Below are 13,524 nucleotides of genomic sequence, written 5' to 3'. Positions count from 1 at the left end.
CGGTGGATGGTGGACCATCACAAAGAAATAGATTGGTGTAGACAAACAGACAAAGTTTGTCTCCATTGCCTCACGTCTTGAACCATCACTTTCAATAACCTAGAAATTTGCCGGCAAATCCCGCATGCCCCAACCTCCTCCCCCTCACCTATTCTTAGCAGAAGCAGCAGATTCCGAGCTGTGCCCTGCTGGTGCAGAGGAGCACGGCAGAGTCTGTAAACGCGCTGGGATCCCTAGTCTGTCTGGGCGGGAACCTACGCCCAGCCGCGACCGGTAGTGGGAGTAAATGCCGGGCGGTGACGTGGGGAGGGGCAGGGTGGGGGGTAGCAATGTATGGATTACGGACCTTAACAGGTAAGTAAACATATAAATAAATAAAACAAATTTTGTTGCGTGCAATGCATCACCAAGTGCGATGCAGTGCACGCAACGAAATTCTTTTTATTTATTTCAATGTTTACTTACCTGTTAAGGTGCGTAATCCGTACATTACTACACCCCACCCTGCCCCTCCCCCTCTCCACGTCACCACCCGGCAGGTACTCCCACAACCGGCCAGGGCAGCCTACGCCTTCCGGGTGCCTTCACACTCAGGATAAATGAATACATTATGTTCTGTGCTTTAGTCGCCCCTCTCTCTGTGAGCACTGCCTGGCAGATGGAGCTCTGTGTTAATTAAACACATTCTGAGAGGTGGTTGTGTACAAACAGCCAACTGACACAATACCACACAATTTGAACTTGTACTTAAATACCTGTTCATACAGTATCACATTTGCTAATCATTCCATGGCACTACCAAAATTGCCTTTGGATACATTTTCTCAACGTAAAACACTCCCTTCTATGGGTCATAACAACTCGGGGCTTTGGGGTTAGGTTTGGTAACCTACTACTGTGTAAAACGGTAATAGTGAATACACAAAAACAATGCAATTAAACTAAGCGACCAGTACTGTCTAAACTACTGTCCAAACAGACGCGCATTCTGGCATTTTGTTGAGTTAATGTCGATTTTCTCGTAGCTGCGAGTAAACTACTCAATAGGTATCTTAATGAAATCTGTACACTTGTAACTAATAGCAACGGCCGACCTCTGCCAAGTTAGCAATGAATACATTTTCAGACACCCACCTGGTAAACTCCATCGCCTTCCTGTTTTGGTCGGATAACCAAGACGCATGGGAGTGAGGCGGTGTGTTCAATATTACACAGTCTAGGATATGAAAGAGAAGCCGGGATTCGGATTCACATGTTCCGATCCCGAAGTAGCCACTATACCATATATTTATCCTACGCAGGCCAGTCCACGAGTAAACATATACTGTTATGCGTGCCCATGGAATTAGTTATTTTGAAGCCAGACCCAGCTGAGGTAAGCCACGTGCGCGGAGGTGAACCCCCAGGCAGGAGCAAACCACCTGCACCCAATAGTCCTGCGTTTTTAATTCTTTTCTATTCATTTCTAAAAAGACTTCTTCCACACGTCGATTATAATTAAACAAATTAAGCACAATAATCTCCCGGCTAGTGAAAGCGAACAAATTAAGTTGGACAACAAACCCGGCTCATAAAGGAAAACAGGTTTGCAAAGATAACACTGAAGCGGGCGCTCTGCCAATGTAAGCGCCGTGACGGCTCCAAGGTAAATACAGGACTTCTCTTCCTGGTCCGTGCAACGTGCTCACTGTGTGGAGTTCGAGAATTTTCGACGAGGAACGTTTGTCTGTGTCTGCATTCCGCGCGTGGCCTCCTCAGGCCTTGGGCTCAGGAAATCTTAGCCGCACTTCAGTTCCAGCACTAAGCTGACTGAATTACACATAGCATGCCATTTCTTCTTGAATTGCGTCATTGCTGGGCAATTTTGCTAGCACATTTGCACATGTCAACTAGTGCGAGAACATCATTTTAGGATCGGTGCCTCGGGTTACCTTCACTCTTGGCCACTTCTTCCCTGGAAAAGTCTCGGTCTGGAATTTGGAATCGATGCCTGCAAGAGTAACATCAACTGACAACCATCTCATATTCCAGAGACCCATCAAAACCTGTCAGTTGCCATAACTTTATGAGACAGGTCACTGCTAAGGAAGCAGGAGTAGTTCAGAAGTTTATCGTAGAATTAATTAAAACGATACAATATGCAATCCTCTAAAAATCAGTAATCCAGTACATAATGCTGTAAAACGCCTGGCTAATACCAAACAAAGAAAAGTGCAAAGAACATCAGGTGACCAAATCCCAGAATACAAAAACAATAATAGTAATCAAACCCAACAAATACTACTATTGAGACCGGTCACTCCTCTTGCAGGTTTGAAGATGTGCAAGATGAATTCCTGAAGGCCTTTCCACCAATTGTGATATATTCAGTTTTATAACACTTGGCATTGTTTATTAGAGGACGCCCAAAAGAATGTCAGAACCCAAAGTATTCTGCTCATTAGGTCGACCACAGTGTCTCTATAGCCATCAGAACAGGCAGGGCTTTCTACATGAATTTTACCAAGCAAGCCGTCATTTGGAGATCCTCTCCACTCAGTGCATATTTTACTGTAACCATTGCCTGGTGACACCCATTTTGTTTTTAAGGAAGAACAGTCTGAGTCGCCTGTGCAGCGCTGGACTGATATAAACAATATGCAGCAGAGACTCTTGTTTGTAGTTACACAGGTGAAACTGCTTTGAGTGGCCTCTTATATGACGGCCATGCTTGCCTAAACTCCATTAAGGGAGGCCATAGGAAGCGAATATGAATGAATCGCAAAAAAGCAGTAGAGCCTTCTATGCCCAGCTGCATCTATTTGCCCACTTTTCTGCAACCCAACCTCATGCCTAAGCACAAGTACTTCAGCCGTACGGTCACTCTTTTCCCGACGAACAGGAATTCTCCAGTCTGTTACCGACAGACGAAGCGGGATTGATGCAACACACTTAAACATCCAAGGCTAGATCTGAGAGTGGGACAGCAGCTGGCGGTTCTCAGTGGGATTTAAGATGCCGCAGCCCAAATCTCGAAAGGTCGCGAGTCTGGGATACCGCTCTGTGGGTAAATCCTCGTTGACTAATAAGTTTGTTGAAGGCCAGTTTGTTGACTCTATGATCTAACAATTGAAAACACATTTATTAAATTGATCTCAGTTAATGGTCAAGATTACCATCTTCAACTGGTAGACACTGCTGGACAACATGAATATAACATTTTTCCCCAGACTTACTCTACAGACATCAATGGTTACACCCTTGTGTGTTCAATCACATCAGTCAAAAGTTTTGAAGTGATTAACGTTTTCCGCGAGAAGCTCTTGGATATGGTTGGAAAAGTACAAGTCCCCATTATGTTGGTTGGAAATAAAAAGGACTTGCATATGGAGCTGGTGATCAGCTACGAGGAAAGAAAAGCTGTGGCAGAATCATGGAATGCTGCTTTCTTGGAATCCTCTGCTAAAGAGAATCAGACTGCAGTCGAACTTTTTAAGAGGATAGTTTTAAAAGAAGAAAAAAATTGGGCGTGGCCAAGATGGCGGACTGAGAGGACTCAGGCTCCCCGGCCCTGAACCCCGTTTTGCCCCGTTCCTAGCCTACAAGTCACCCCAAACCACTGGCACTAAGCTCCGCTGAGCAGGGCTCCTTAGCGACATCCACCGACCCATCCCTGGTAGCCACGGCGGCCGCGGGCACCGAGATAGACCTGCTGCAGCCGCGCGGCCTGAAAGCCAAAAGAGCAACAGACACGGGCCTGCCTTGCCTGGTGTGGACACGGCGAGGGCTCCGGAGGGCTCGTAGCCCGATCGGAAGGATGCCGTCCGCACCCCTCCACCTCGGCTGAGGCAGCAGCTACGTTGACCCCGGTGGGTCGCCCTTTGGCCGTGTGCGAGGGGCCGGGGAGCGCGGGCGGACTGCTCCAGAAATTGAGGCCCCGGCTTCGGGTCTACACATGGTGCAGGAGCGGCGATCGGAGTGAGTCCCTGCCGGCCGCGGGGCCCACGAGGTGAGCCCACATCACCGCCCTACCTGGGGACTGCGCATTACAGCTCCGGCCGCATCCGAACACATAAGAGTCCGCAGACAGAATCAGGCCGGGCCTGTGAAGACGCCTACACAAAGCATGCTCGGCGGCGGACGCTGGGGGCCTAAATTGTCGTGAGGTGGGCCGGCGGCTAGCCCGCGCGGACATCTGTGACTCAGTGGCTGCGGAGGACTTGAAGACCTGTCGGTGGGACCCCGCCCGCGCCCACCCGCCTTGGCAGAGGCAGTAGTAGCAGCGACCCCGACAGGGTGCCCATTGAAGGTGTGGGGCGGACGGCCCTGGGCGGCGAAGGCGGGCTGCCACGGAAATAAAGGCCCTGGCTTCGGGCCTACACTGAATACGGGAGCGGCAATCGGCGGAGGCTCCTGCCTGACAGGGCCTGTCGAGGAAAAGCCCGTGCCAACGCATACTCTGAGACCACATAAGATGACCCCAGCCTCACCCTGACTCACCCGGGACCGTGCCCAGGGACGTGCCGGGACTTACCAAGACACTTGAACAATTCGGGCGGGCAGCGATCACTGGGGACCTGTGTCGGCGCGAGTGGGGCTACTGACCCACCCACGCAGGTATTTGTGGTCCTTCAGGGTCGTGGAGCACTGTGACACCAGGGGCCCCTGGCCCCGCCTCACCTACTCTCCTGACTAATTTCGTCCCGGGTCTCCACAAGGACATACCAGACACACGCCCTGCGGAGAGTAATCTTTCCAGCTGTTGTCAATCCTGCACACCTGGGGGCATCACAACTACACCATCCTACCGTCTGGTTACATCCTCCAGCCACCGACAATTCTGCCCTACCCTGCATCCTACGGCTGGCCGGAACGCGCCCAGATGGCTAACTCAAAACGCAGAGGGGGCCGACCGATCACAGAGATGCTAATCAAAGCGGCAGTGAAGGGTGAGAAGGCCCAGACACCTCCATCGCCATCTGTGGCAGCTGGCACCCCGGTCCAAGAAGGCGGGGATGCCCCTATCTTGAAAGCCTTCCTTGAAACCCTTTTCAACACCTTGCGCGAAGATTTTCAAACCCTGAAACAGGACTTAGCCGGCGAACAGCGAGAACTTCGCCGTGATGTGAATGGCCTGGGGGAGAGAGTAGCAGCGGTGGAGGAGTCGAGCCATGCCCGCTGTGAAGAATTAACCCACCTCCAGTAAGAGATCCTTTGCGTTCGGGAGCAACAGGTGGACCTCCAAGCGCATGCGGAGGACCTCGAAAATCGTTCCCGACAGAACAACATACGGGTCCGAGGAGTGCCATTGAACGCGGAAGGGAACAGCGTTACGACTTATCTACAGGACCTATTCAGGAAAACTCTTGGTGAGCCTGCTGACTTTAACATCCGCATAGACCGGGCGCACAGAGGTGGTCCGGCGCGCCGCGCCCCTGCCCCAACTCCGGACATCCTGGCTTTTCTCCCTGATTTTCCCCTGAAGGAAAGGATCTTGAGGGAAGCCCCCGGTCTCGACCCTTCCGCTTCCGGGATTGCCCAGTGGAATTGTTCCAAGACCTCTCAGCGATAACGCTCCAGAAACGCAGAGCTTTCCGGGTGGTCACCACTTTTCCGAGAGACAAAAGAGTGCCCTACTCGTGGGGTCACCCGTTCCGGCTGATTTTCAAGTGGGAGGGAACTCTCCGTCAGCTCCGCTCGCTCCAGGACACCTGTGCTCTGCTGGGTCTAGACCTGCCGGACGGGTAGGGTGTGGGTGATGCCTCCCCGAGCACATCCCGAGAATATTCGTCGCAGCACTCCCATGATGTCTGGCAGCAAATAAAGAGACAACGCCCGCCTAAGTCGCGCCAGCGGCCGGACCCAGCGACTGTCGCCATGGAGCATGCAGCGGCCGTCCAAGAGGTAGTCAAGGATACAGCGGCTCCACCCTGAGGTGATATGGTTCGGGAACTTGCTTTCATTGCTTGACATTTGAAGGGGCGGGGGGAGGGGCGGGGAGGCCACTGGGGTCGCCACTGCCACGTTCTCCTCCATTTTGAAACTCTACAGGCCTGAATTGACTTTGGGTAGGCCTGAGACTATGACATGGTATCCACAAGTTGGGAAGTTGGGATCCGGGTGGAGGGAGGCGGAGGACAGGTTTTTGGGACAGGGTTTTGTTGGGGTTGGGGTGGGTTTGAGGGTGGGAACCAGTGTGCCAAAAGGGACTTGCCAGGGACAGAATTGCTATGTTTTGCATTTGTCTCCCGTATTGGGATGTTTGTGGGGGGGCGGCTAGGACAGGGACCATGGGTGGGGTTGTGGGTGGGACCCAGTGTGCCAGGGAGTTCTACGGGGCTAATTCGCTTTTCGAATCGTCATCAGCTCCTTCAGGGAGATTGCACTCTCACAGCTCGTGGTCTATGTGATTTCCTATGATGGAGTCCAGTTTGAAGGTACTAACTCTTAATGTTAAGGGCCTGAACAATCCGATTAAGCGGAGGGCTGTGATCTCATACCTGGAAAATTCCGGAGCCGACATATGCTTACTGCAAGAAACCCATCTCTTACTCAAAGATTGGCATAGGATGCGCTCACGCGCTTTCCCCCAGCAGTTCTTTTCCTCGCACCCAACAAAGAAGGCAGGGGTGGCTATTTTAGTCTCTAAACGCTTCCGCGGCTTAGTGGGGGACAAAGTGGGGGAGATTAAAGGCAGATTGCTAGCACACACCTTGCTCTTGGGGGGACAACGCTTTACGATTGCCTCACTATATGCCCCGAATTCAGGTCAGGAAACCTTTCTGAAACAGGCTGCTTCCGAATCCCTTCATTCCCTGCCTCGCTTCTGCTTGTTGGGGGGGACCTCAACTTAGTAATGGACTCAAATATGGACAGATCGGGTCGTAGGTATGGGGACACGGGAGCCATAACTGCTGCTGGTAAAGACTGGCTACGTGACCGAGGCCTAGTGGACCTATGGCGATCCGCTAATCCCACCGCATCACACTTCACGTTCTACTCTCACGTTCACCACACATATGCCAGGTTAGACCACTTCTTAGGTTCTTCTGAACTGCTTCCCATTCTCAAAGACATAAACATTACCCCTGCGGCGCTATCTGACCACGACGCTGTGGAACTGACACTACAGGTTCCCAGGTCAACCCGCCTCCCTGGGACATAGCGGCTGCGCAAGACCCTCCTACAGCGGCCGGAAGTCACCAAACAACTACATGCTTGCCTCACCGACTACCTGGCTATTAATGACACTCCCGGGACCTCTGCAACTGCCTTATGGGGGGCCTTGAAAGCGGTGGCCCGCGGCGAGCTCATTGCCATTGCAGCAGCGGAAGCCAAGGACCGCAAAGCGAAGAGGGATGACCTCACAGCTCGTGTCTCTGAACTCGAGAGGGTCCGTAGCCGTACCAGCGCTCCGAGGGTTTGGAGACAACTGAAGTCCGCCAGAGCCCAACTGGCCAGCCTAGACATGGACCAAGTGGAATTCGCCACTCTACGCCTCCGTCATTCTTATTATGTCGGGGAGAACAAAACAGGCCGCTTACTTGCTAGCGCCCTGAGGGCGAAGGCCCAACGTTCCCAAATCACTAGCCTGACGGATGACTCCGGTCAGGACATTTCTGGCGAGACCCAGATCGCAGAGGCATTCAGGACGTTTTATGCTACATTATACAAGGCTGACTCTGTCTCGCCAGAGGATGTTCATAAATACTTAGAATCGGCGAATGTAACGGAGCTGTCGCGGGACAATGTAGACTCCTCGGACGCCCCTATCTGCCTAGATGAAGTCCTTGCTGCTATTTCTCGTCTCCGCCCTCTTAAATCCCCAGGACCTGACGGATTTTCAGCCGGGTTTTATAAAACCTTTAGCCAGCTGTTGGCTCCGGTCCTCACCCGGCTTTTCAACTCCTTCGAGGGCCCGAGTTCCATTCCTCCAGACATGCTGGCGGCTGAGATTATTTTGCTACCCTAACCAGGCAAACAACCCTCATGCTTCTCCGCGTTCCATCCCATATCCCTACTTAATCTGGACCTGAAGATCTTTACAAGTATCTTAGCTGCGCGCCTTGGCCCGTGTCTGCCCGGGATCCTGGAGCCTGATCAATCCGGCTTCATCCCAAATCGCCAATGCAGCGACAACACTAAACGTATATTACACCTGATTGATAAGGCCCACTTCCAGAACTCGGATTCCGCGCTGTTGGCTATTGACGCGGAGAAAGCGTTTGTTCGGGTTGACTGGAACTACCTCCAGCAAGTCCTGCTGCGCTTTCGGGTGGGAGATCGGTTTCAGGCCTGGATTGCGAGCTGCTACCACCGCCCCCAAGCTCGTGTCCGCATGGGAGGCCTGCGCTCTGACCCTTTTGAGATTCAGCGGGGCACGAGGCAAGGGTGCCCCCTTTCGCCCCTTCTATTCGCCCTTTATTTAGAGCCTCTAGCGCAAAAGATCCGTGACAACCCTACCATCCGAGGTATGACCTTTGGTCGGGAGCCCCATGTGATAGGCCTTTATGCCGATGATATCATCGCCGCTCTGGATCGTCCGGACTGCTCCGTCCCCGCCTTTCTGACAGAGCTAGAATCCTTTGGAGCCATCTCCGGCTTCAAAATCAATAAAGGGAAATCCCTCATATTACCCTTGGGCACGAACGTCTAAACGCACACCCCTCCACCTGCTTACGGAGGAGGAGTCCCATCGGCAGCACACCTCCCCCACCTGGGTGTCACGCTCACAGCTTCCACGGACTCCACGCTGACTCTCAACTATACGGCCCTCTCCTCCCGGATCCGGTCCGACCTTGCGCGATGGGCCAAACAGCCACTCTCCCTACTGGGTCGTGTCGCAGCGGTCAAAATGTCGACCCTGCCTGAGATTCTGTATTTTTTCCAGACTCTCCCGGTGCTTCCCCCCGCGGGCACCATCCGGGCCCTCCAGGCCGCCATCCATCATTTCATTTGGGAGGGCAAACGGGCGCGCCTACATAAACACCTAGCCTTTCGGAATGCAGACGAGGGGGGTCTGGGTGTCCCCAATCTTTTGCAATATTTCCAGGCTGCGCAACTCCGATACTTAGTAGAGTGGTTCAGGCCGGAATCCGAGAAACGCTGGTTATTCCAGGACAGGGCAATGGCTGGTACCTCCCTCTGGAAGATCCCATTCCTTCCCAGACAGCACCGACCACGCTATCTCCTACGGTCTCCTATTACTCGCACTGTCATGCAGGTCTGGAATGCGGTCGCGGTCAAAAGGGGACTCACTACCTTCCCCTCTCCCCTTATGCCTGTTCTGGACCACCCAGAGTTTCCACGGGGCAACGCTCCTAGGGCTTTCCCGCAATGGCGAGGCATTAGTAGCTTCTCTACTGGCCATCTCTTCAACCTGCAGGGCTTCCTCCCCCTTAAAGATATAATCCAAAGCTATGATGTTGTTTCCCCTCATTTATTTCAATACTTCCAGCTCCGACATTGGCTTACCCACCCTGACGTCGCCCCCTTGGCTGGCAGGCCCATGACAGCCTTCGAGAAATGGCTAGTGACGAAGGATTCGGACAGGCATCTTATTACGGACCTTTACAAAATGCTTACACCCACTCCCCCACCGGGCAAGTCAGCAGGCCAAAGGCGATGGGAGGCAGAACTGGGGGGGGCCTTATCACCTAAGGAATGGAATTTTGTCTACTACAGATCCGCTCACACCACTCGCAACACAGCTTCCAGGGAGGCGGCGACGAAGCTAGCCATATATTGGCACCTCACGCCGGTCCGGCTCAATAAGGGTAACCCCACACGAAGCGCGCTATGTTGGAGGACTGCGGGGAAAGGGGCACTCTGACTCACCTCCTCTGGGACTGCCGTGAAGTCCTAGACTCTTGGAAGGCTGTCCTAGACGACATCGACTCCACATTTGACACAGAAATCCCCAGATTCCCGACATACACCATTTTGGGCTTACCCAACGCACTCACCTTCCCCCTGAAATCTCTTAGTGGTCGCCAGATGGGGGTTGCCATGCAGGCTGCAACACAACATGTCCTATCCCTATGGGGCTCCACCACCATTCACACCACACTTACACAATCCACGGCTGCTTATCAGAAAGTGTGGCTTCCGCTGCTCTCCCTTTTGTCCAAGGAGTTCAATGAGATCACGTGCCCAAGTAACTGCGCATTCTACGACTCACCGCGAATGCAAATGACTCCATACGTTCATCTGAGTGATTGGATCATCCACTACACGATTGGGGCTCTGTTTGCCCCAGATGTTCGGCACACTGGGTGGGGTGGGAACGGGGAGGGAGGTTGGGGGAGCGAGGGAGGGCTTACAGTTGGGGCTTTTCTTCTTACGATTTCATTGCTGCATTGCAAGGAGTGTCTGCACTTCCAGCACCACGTCACTGTTTTACCAAGTGCAAATGACCAAACATATGTGTACTGGATACTGCATATTTCTCTGCTTTGATTGCCTTTTATGCTTATTAAGCCTCCCTTACAATGTATTGTCTACTGTTGCTCTTGAAACCAATAAAACAAATTTAAATTTAAAAGAAGAAAAAAAATTGATGGTGGGGGCTCACAGGGAAAGTCTTCTTGCTCTGTAATGTGAACCTACCACTAAACTCAAGGACACTGGGATATTACTCTACTTGAAGAAGCTAATTGTCCGTTCTCCTTAATGACTAAGGGGCAGATTTACAACTTCTGGTGCATCTTTTGTGATGAGCAGGGATGCGCCAGAAGAGTTATGATGCATCTGCCCACCCTTGCGGCGGACCATGGCACACGAATGGGCAGATGCGTGTCGCATCTGACAGCGGAAATGTGGCGCATTGCTGGAGTCGCGTCGCAAGCCCGACGCAGCTCCAGAAAGGCTCGGGGTGCCCCTATGCCAAACACGCTGCATCAATCCTTGCGCCTGCTTCAAGCAGGCGCAGGGTTTTGAAGCAGCATGGCCGTAAAAGTGACTGAGTGAAATCTTGTAGATTTTACTCAGCCACTTTTACGAGGTGTTCCTGCGCCGGAATGCCCCCCCATGCTGGAACACCCACATGTGGCGCAGGGCTTTACAACGTGACACATCTTCCTGGGATGCGTCACGTTGTAAATACTCTGAAGCATGGCTCTGGCTTTGCACAGCCGCTGCGTCACAAAAGTGACGCACGGCAGCTCAAATGTGGCGTAAGGGACTTGTAAATCTGCCCCATACTATTTTTTTCTTCTTAACCTGAATTGTATGGATTGTCAAATTTTTTTTGTCATCAAGTTTTGTCCAAACTGACTTTTCTGGACAAACAGCTTCTAGGCCTCGTTTAAATTTTAAGGAATCATATTTTCAATTTGTACATCACATTTCCTACTATTATGGCCAATAATTTTACTGACATTAATTTTCTGTGTAGTTTGTTATAATGTAATCATCAAAACTGATCATATTGTTATTTCTCTTTACTTAACTATACTTAATTTTGGTGTTTCCTTAATTATTCACTTGTAAATAAAACAATTGCCTGAGCACAAGTTCTTCATAACATGATTTGAGGGTATTGCAGATCCACATGCACCATACACAAGGTGTTCAAAACAAACCAGTTTATTAAGACTGGGCTGCATAAAAATTGTTCCATGGCAATAAACAGTTAATGAATTTCTAAATAACCTAAAAACTTCTTGGTATCTTTATCAATTATGGATATTATGTTTAAGAAATTAAGGACATGGCCAATTCTAACAGAAGATGAAAGAATAAGTGTAATGAAATATGATTAAAATCAGCCTTAACATTCAATCAACAAACACATAGATTCCCTTGAGCTTTTACCCAAATAGCTGCATTTGGCAGAAATCAAATTGGATAGATGCCAAGCTGCATTCTTGAAATTTCATTTGCCAATTTTATAATTTAAGGATATGATGATTTGCTCCCTAATTACTGAGGAGTTATGTTAATCGATGGATATTTCTCTTTACATAAAGATTATCCATTGCCAATAATTGTGAGTCAGCTGAAGGTCACAAAACGTTCTTCATAAGCAGCAGCTCTTTTGGGCCTATCAGAAAAAGATACCAGAGCTATGCACATCATCTTTTGAAGCAACAGACACATTTACTGCTCCATCTAATAAAACCTGTAATCAATGAAAAGAAATTGTCATTTGGGGGATCTCTGCAAAGAGTAAAAAAATCTTTTAAAACTAGCTTTTGATGGTCAATCTAAAAAAATCGGCCAAGATCTACTCTTGCTTGGAGCAAAGAAATTGGTGTGAGCGTTAGGATCAACTTTAATAGCGTCCTATCAGCTTAAGGATCAATACTGAACAGTTCTTCCCCATGCAGTGCATGAGGAGTGACATTAATCAGTACTGCCTTCAGCAGGGGCTCCCAAAATAGTTCACACAACTTTAAATTAAATTAGATAAGAACATTTATTGTGTCTTGCAAAGCTGTTTTCAAGGGTGATAGATTATTTTGACAAATTATGTGAGAGGAGAATCCAATTCTGAGATAATTATAAGAGACTTGCTCCAATTTGGAACCACAAAGCCAGACAGAACGTTATAGCCTTGGGAGAGAGTACCATTGTTTGGTTAATATCTGTGTTGATGGATAATATGTGTAGCTGACAAAAGTTCTGGAACCTCACTATTGTCCTCTGTAAACCAACCTGGGTTTAGTCCATTATTATGAGGTTCTCAGCAAATAATAAGCATGCAATTTTTTTGGAGCCCATCTCAGGAGAAAAATACTGTTTTACATTAAGAACTTGCGGAACATCTGCTAAATATAGGGTAAAGAGAGGGTGCCTGAAAATGACCCTGTTTTATAATGTTATTGATAGAAACATGGTGAGACAGCTGTCCTTCAAGGGTTATTTTAAATTGGGTCACAATGAAAGATTTAAAAAATACAGAGCAGTGACCTAATTACTTAATTTTCCCTACAAAGTTAAATGATTCACCCTAGCAATGGTCTCCTAGACATCCATGGAGCAGCAGCATAAATGTAGAGCTACCTTAGTGGACTTCTGAGCGATTGTTTCCAGGCCGAAGCAGTGATCAATAGTTGACTGGTTTGACTGAAAACCTGCCTACTTCTACAGTATGATTCTCATTTCAGCGGACCTTTCTTAAAGTCTTTTCACACAATTTTAGAAAAGACTTTAGCAATATGGCCTACAAGAGATATACACCTATTGTTATCTGCTGGCTCCTCAATCACCGATATTTTGAAAATTGGCTTAATAATTACTCCCTTCGATGAGCCCAGAGTTGGTCCTGAAAAGGTGATTCACTTGATTAATGTGGCCCATATAGATGCCCTCCATTCTGAATTCAGCAATAAGGTTTTAGCTGGTAAATTGTCAGGGCCACCTGCACATGATAAATTCATGTTTATAAAATTAAATTCTGATTTATTAAAGAGAGAAGTTCAGAGTGCACTACAAACTCATAAAAGCAGTCTCTTCTTATACTGCAGTTCTATCCTAGTTGTAACGAGTTGTAAGAAAACGGACCTTTGATGTCTTGGTCTATGCTAATCACAGGAATAGCAC

The 13,524-nt window shown here is 49.6% G+C and overlaps 1 pseudogene; it reads left to right on the top strand.

The window, feature by feature from the left end:
* The first annotated feature begins 2,994 nt into the window (after positions 1-2,994).
* On the top strand, positions 2,995-10,581 carry LOC147750777 (GTP-binding protein Rheb-like; annotated as a pseudogene).
* The last annotated feature ends 2,943 nt before the right edge of the window (positions 10,582-13,524 follow it).

The sequence above is a fragment of the Lissotriton vulgaris genome, chromosome 1_1, assembly GCF_964263255.1.
Source record: "Lissotriton vulgaris chromosome 1_1, aLisVul1.2, whole genome shotgun sequence".
Taxonomy (NCBI): Eukaryota; Metazoa; Chordata; class Amphibia; order Caudata; family Salamandridae; genus Lissotriton; species Lissotriton vulgaris.
The sequence above is the reverse complement of the archived record's forward strand: the minus strand, read 5'-3'. Positions and strand labels throughout refer to the sequence as shown.